General features: G+C 44.1%; 1 pseudogene; it reads right to left on the bottom strand.

The window, feature by feature from the left end:
* LOC119333597 overlaps nucleotides 1-7091 on the bottom strand; it is a 12700-nt pseudogene that overhangs the window by 2251 nt on the left and 3358 nt on the right.

Here is a 7091-nt window from a genome sequence, read left to right as displayed (position 1 = left end):
CCGATTCACCCTTAATTAAGTTAATTAATCCTGATTAGATTAACCTAATCACTAAATAAATTAACTAATCTGTAATTAAACTAAACAGAGAATGGCAGGTGGGTCCCACTGGACCCACATGTCAGGTTGACCAAGTCAACTCTGTTGACTGCTGACGTCAGTATGACATTATGCTGATGTCATAAATTCATTTTCGAATTAAATTAAATAATTAATTAAATTTCAGAAATTAATAAAATCTTTAGGAAATCATATCTTTTAATCCGTAACTCGGATTAAAATATTTTCAACATGAAAGTTGCTCAGAACGACGAGACGAATCCGGATACGCACTTCGTTCGTTCGCCACACACCCCTAACCTATCGAACCCGCAACTTTCCCCCTCCGTCTCCTCTGCCCGAAAACACGAAACACCGGGGATATTTTCCCGAATGTTTCCCCCCTTAACCGGTACCACCTCATACCACGCTAGGGCACGCCTAGCATCGTTACTTGTCTTGTCATGCATCGATATGCATCTGTTTACATGGTATTCATTGTTTCTTCCCCCCTCTTCTCTCCGGTAGACTACGAGACCGACGCTGCTGCTGCCCAGTTCGACTACGGAGTTGACGACCCCTCTCTCTTGCCAGAGCAACCAGGCAAGCCCCCCCCCTTGATCACCAGATATTGCCTATTCTACTCTATACTGCTTGCATTAGAGTAGTGTAGCATGTTACTGCTTTCCGTTAATCCTATTCTGATGCATAGCCTGTCATTGTTGCTACAGTCATTGATACCTTACCCGCAATCCTAAATGCTTAGTATAGGATGCTAGTTTATCATCATTGGCCCTACATTCTTGTCAGCCTGCCTCGCTATACTATTGGGCCGTGATCACTCGGGAGGTGATCACGGGTATATACTTTACATACATACATACTATACAGATGGTGACTAAAGTCGGGTCAGCTCGAAGAGTACCCGCGAGTGATTCACGGATTGGGGGCTGAAAGGACCTTTGTCCCGACGGCCCTCTGTGTGGATCTTTGTGGCGGAGCGACAGGGCAGGTTGAGACCGCCTAGGAGAGAGGTGGGCCTGGCCCTGTTCGGCGTTCGCGGATACTTAACACGCTTAACGAGATCTTGATATTTGATCTGAGTTGGCTACGAGCCTATACGCACTAACCATCTACGCGGGAGTAGTTATGGGTATCCTGACGTCATGGTATCAGCCGAAGCACTTCGTGACGCCAGCGACTGAGTGGCGCGCGCCGGATTGGAATGTAAGCCTGCTCTTGTATTAAGGGGGCTAGTTCTGCTTTCGGCCGCGTACGCAACGTGCAGGTGTGCTATGGGCGATGGGCCCAGACCCCTGTGCGCTTAGGTTTAGACCGACGTGCTGGCCTCTCTGTTGAGCCTAGGTGGGGCTGCGACGTGTTGATCTTTCGCGGCCGGGCATGACCCGGGAAAGTGTGTCCGGCCAAATGGGATCAAGCGTGTCGGGTAAGTTGGTGCACCCCTGCAGGGAACTTAATCTATTCGAATAGCCGTGATCTTCGGTAACAGGACGACTTGGAGTTGTACCTTGACCTTACGACAACTAGAACCGAATACTTAATAAAACACACCATTCTAAGTGCCAGATACAACCGGTGGTCACTCTCCCTCAGGGATATGAGGAGGGGATCGCCGGGTAGGATTATGCTATGCGATGCTACTGGAGATGCTATTTGGAGATGCTACTGAAGATGCTACTTGGAGATGCTACTTGGAGATGCTACTTGGAGGACTTCAATCTACTCTCTTCTACATGCTACAAGACGGAGGTGACCAGATGCGTAGTCTTCGATAAGACTAGCTATCCCCCTCTTATTCTGGCATTCTGCAGTTCAGTCCACTGATATGGCCCTTTACACATATATCCATGCATTTGTAGTGTAGCTCCTTGCTTGCGAGTACTTTGGGTGAGTACTCACGGTTGCTTTCTCCCCCCTTTTTCCCCCTTTCCTTTCTTTCTGGTTGTCGCAACCAGATTCTGGAGCCCTGGAGCCAGACGCCACCGTCGACGATGACTCCTACTACACCGAAGGTGCCTATTACTACGTGCAGCCCGCTGACGACGCCCAGGAGTAGTTTAGGAGGATCCCAGGCAGGAGGCCTGCGCCTCTTTCGATCTGTATCCCAGTTTGTGCTAGCCTTCTTAAGGCAAACTTGTTTAACTTATGTCTGTACTCAGATATTGTTGCTTCCGCTGACTCGTCTATGATCGAGCACTTGTATTCGAGCCCTCAAGGCCCCTGGCTTGTATTATGATGCTGGTATGACTTATTTATGTTTTAGAGTTGTGTTGTGATATCTTCCCGTGAGTCCTTGATCTTGATCATACACATTGCATGCATGATTAGTGTATGATTAAATCGGGGGCGTCACAAGTTGGTATCAGAGCCAACTGCCTGTAGGAATCCCCTTTCCAACTCCTTGGCCGAAGTTGAGTCTAGAAGCCGAAAACTGTTTTACTAACTTGGCTGTGCGGCCCCTGGGCCCACGTCGCCATTGGGTGGTATTAGGATCTTTTATTCCTTGTGCATACTCTGGGATTCTAATCTCTCTTCTATTCGGGTTAAATGATTTTGCTGAAACCTAACTCTAGGTTCTCGTTATCACTTCCTGCCGGAGAGCCCCTTCATTACAGATGATCGACCGCTTCAACAGAAGATTCTGACAATACTCTCCGATGTTTCCCCCGAGACAATTGTGCCCTTCGCCGTTGCAATTCCATACCACCGATAAATCCCTATGGAAAGCTACATACACTTGTCGTCCATAACTTCATTCCCAGTTGATCTTGTTATTACAAGATACCTCGAAAATTCTCTCTATTATTCCGAGTACTTTGTACCTACTGCCTTGCCGTTCATTATCCACATATACACCCCTATGGATAATTACTCGCACTTACCGAGTATCCGCCCATCCCTAGTTGTTTGTGTGTTTCACTAAGTTGTTCAAAATAATATCCAAACTTCCGAAAATCCTGAGTAGCCTATTGCTCTTGAAATTCTTGCTTGCTTGCATTATGGTTAATCCCATAAGTCTAGTAATCTTATTGGCATCCTTTGTCACTATCATTTTAAGTTCGTTGATTATATATGTGTGCGAATGCATACAATCATCAGTTGATCCTGATAACTTACCTTTCCGACTCAGACGTCTTTCGAACATGAGCTGGTTCTCGGCCAATCAGATTGCCATCGATTGTACCCCTAAGCATACTCAACTTATCCATCCTTAATCAAAGCGTTTGCTTCTGATCCCTTGATTTGAAAATCATAATTCCTTTGTTAGTTAATCGTTAGATTATTCAGATGTTCTATAAACCGATGCATTTGCATTCTTTCTTCCTCTGGTTGGGTACCGATGCTCACATCAGCTCCGTTATGGGCCGTTGGGTCCTTTGATGAATTATCATCCGACAGTGTCCTTCGTATCCAAAAATCTCGAGAAGTTCTGATACATAATACCATTGATAAATCTTATTCTCTGTTTTGGCCAACCATGCTGTGCTCTCGAGCTGGTGATGTTTACTATGAAGTTTGTGGTATATGTTCCTATGATGCCCCGATGGGTTGAACCAATGCCTTACCTAATCTATGTGGGCCCGAAAGATTTCACGGGCCATACTCTTCTGGTATTTTGCTAGATAAAATTTCAACATCACAACTTCTTCAAAAATGGGAAGTGAATGAGAGGTTATAGATTAGAGAAGTGGGAGTCGACCTTGAACTTTGTGTTCATGCCCATGGACACGATGTAGATCTTATCATGGAAGCTTCTCTTAAATTAATTATCCCCTTGGTATAAGATCATCTTATATCTGGGATTTGATCTTTTGCAATCATGGTTCCGGCCATATTGTTCTTGTTTGATCCCGTTTCTCGGACAAGTTAAATTACTTGTCTTCTGCACATCATTTCACCTGTCAAGCTTCTATTCTACTCTACTTCGAGTATTACCCACTAGTATCTCAAGGATATCAACCCATTGCACTTCATCTTATGAATTTCTGACGAAGTAATACCTTTCCCCGTCATAGTCACTCCACGGGTTCTAGGTTGTCGTCAACCGAAAACACCGGGTTGTGAATCGAATCAACACTGAGATTTAGTACTCCCAATACTTTGTTGTTGAGAATTCTAATACTCCATCAAGTCATTCCTAGCCTGATCGGCTATATCGTTATCATGCTAAATTTTAACCGTGCTACCTGGTCCTTATTCCCAGAGCACAACTTTCGACGATAGCTAAGCTTACGGCGATCGTCCTCGGCATATCATTTCGCCTTGAACAAAAATCTTTGATTTAAAGTTTGTATTGTACTAGTGGTTTCAATAACCTTTCGCTTCATCATTCCTTTGACTTGTTGTCATCGCCGATCAATTACACCTTCATGAAATCTCTCGACAATTGTGTCGGATCACCTTCAACACTTTGACTTCTTCCGAGATGTTAACGGTGTTCATGATGAGAAATACCCTCCTTGCCCTTGATGATTTTATTATCATCGACAACACCCTTGACTTCCTTTCATCGCGAGCTTGTCCACATTATGAATACAACCTGCTCTCCAGCTAATGTTGTGTTCTGCCTTGAAGTATTACTGTCTTTTCTATCAAGAATGTTGTGAGGATTGCTCCACCTCTTAAGAATTCTTGAAATAGTGATACTTCTCCCCATCACCTTCTTTCTTGGTCCCCGTGTTGTTTCTAACCGGAATACCGACAATTGAACTATGATGTGTGAATTCAAAAGTCCTAGCAACCCTATTGCTTTGAAGTGAGTGGTCAATAACTCCATTATAAGTCTTTTGGTTATTGAATCGCCATTCTAACATTGATCATGCTACCTAAGCCCATATTTTGGGTGCACCTTTCAACCAATGTTTAATTGTGTATGTTTCCCTCGAGCATACATCATTATATCATCAGATCTGACAAATGTTATCTCCTTGTCCGCATAATTGTGGGAACCCATCTTTTTATAAATCTCAATGAATTTTTGCTGAGTCCATCAGCCACCTCCTCATCCCCTCCTTGGTGTAATGATGAACTATTGTTTCAGGAACCCGCTCCCATAGTTCATTTCCTTAAAATCTTACAATGTCAACTCGTCAATTGTGTTGCACCTTTTCTTCTCAGGCATCCCGAGTCTAAGGTATCTTGACGCCAATCAGATCTGAATCTCAGTCAGATATGATGGTTGGAACATATTTTCAAGAGTTATAACATTGGTCCCTATATGCCCCGGTAAGGTGATGTCATGCCTAGCACACCGGACCAGAGGACCTATTGTTATAGTTTCCTTTGTAACAAGGTTAATAATTTTTCCATGAGGAAACTGAATGCCTGTTTAATGAGTTTATCCCGATGGATCCTTTGTGTATCCAAAATCCGATTTTTGCTTGAAGACCATGTCAATGCTATCTCGAAGCATGTCTGTGGTACTCCGATTTTTAACAAGAACATTTAAAGCCCAATGCTAAATGCTTCTTGATCAATTATCCAAACACCGTTGTATGGGTAATGTCATGAAAATTTCTCTTCCCTTTCCTAAAGGGGTTTTCTATGTTATATCCCGTCATGAATATCATGCGTTGCTTGCCCTTGGGAAGGATATACCCCCTGATATATGTGTTTAAACACATTTTCCTTTCCATTGTTCTGTTTAATCTGATAATCTTATTTTCCTTTCCATTGGTTGGTTTAACCTTTCTTGAGGTCTATATAATCTAAGCAGTATTATTCTCCTGCTTATGTAAACCCCTCGGTGTACAACTCTGTCAGTAAGACCCTGTTGCTTTTGTTGATGACATTTCGGTAACCACCGACGGACGAGAACTTTGCCTATTGGTCCGCCTCGTTCAACGAGCAGGAAAATGGTTCTCTTCGTCCCTCGCCCCCTGGTATCGACGTTGTTGCCAACATAATCGACAGGCTATCCTCTGACATGCCTTTCTTGCATGATCACGCAAGATGTCTCCGCCCTTCCTACCTTTAACCCACATGGTGGGCCCATAACCCACAGTTCCATAGGATCGAAAACTGACTCTCCTGTACACCCCCTGTTCCCAAAGTTATTCCTCTCGCGTGGACTCGTACGTAATTCATGAGCCACCTTCCGATGAGATCATCAATTCTGGCATCGGAAACAATAATTATTCCGTTGCCTGGAACCCCTTTCACCTTATGTCTAGGCATTGAACGATTGCCTGGCTGCTTGAAACTTCTTATTGTACCTTCCAACTTTACTCTCGATGTGTTTATTTTGTTCAACTCGAGAGGTACTCATATGCTCATTCATGGGTTAATCCCAGATTATTACCCTTATAGCATTATGTCGTTTCTGATCTACCCCGTTACCTATTCGTAAGTACGATGGAGTTTCCGAAGAAAGGATGCCGACTTTTCATCTCAATGACCTGAAGCAGAAAAATGAAGACATTAATGTAATGAATCAACCGCTTCGAGAAGAGCAACCAAGACCGAGAGGGTTCGTTAGAATTTCGTAACCAGACCTTACCCCCTAGTCCCCCTCTTAAATCTCGGGACGAGATTTCTTGTAGTGGAGGAGAATTGTGATGCCCGGGTAATCAAGCTACAGTAACCTCTGCTAATGACGCCATATCACCTATATTACTGTCGCTAATCTCGCGTTAGTTCAGAACGATTCGAATTCAAACTTGAATTTTTGGCAAACAAACAAAGTTTTCAAACTTTAAAACAAAAATGTTCGGACCGTGTCAAATATTGCATAGATAATTATGGTGAAGTAAACACATTTTTAGAAAATGCATAAATATTTTAAATTGAATAAAACAGAAAGGAAAATAAATAAAAAGAAACAAAACAAAAACAAAACAAAAATAACAGACCCCCCCGCTGGGCCAAGTGGCCCAGCTGGCCTCCGCCGCCCCACCAGGCCGGCCCACGTCGGCCCCGCTCCTCTCCCTTATCCCCTCGGTCCAGCCCGCAACCCCCACCGACACCCCCCACTCCACCCACTCGCCCCCCTCCTCTCGCCCGATCTGGATCGGGATCCAGAGGAGACCACC

The sequence above is a fragment of the Triticum dicoccoides genome, chromosome 7A (assembly GCF_002162155.2).
Source record: "Triticum dicoccoides isolate Atlit2015 ecotype Zavitan chromosome 7A, WEW_v2.0, whole genome shotgun sequence".
NCBI lineage: Eukaryota > Viridiplantae > Streptophyta > Magnoliopsida > Poales > Poaceae > Triticum > Triticum dicoccoides.
Note: the sequence above shows the minus strand (reverse complement) of the source record. Positions and strands in the feature narration are given on the sequence as shown.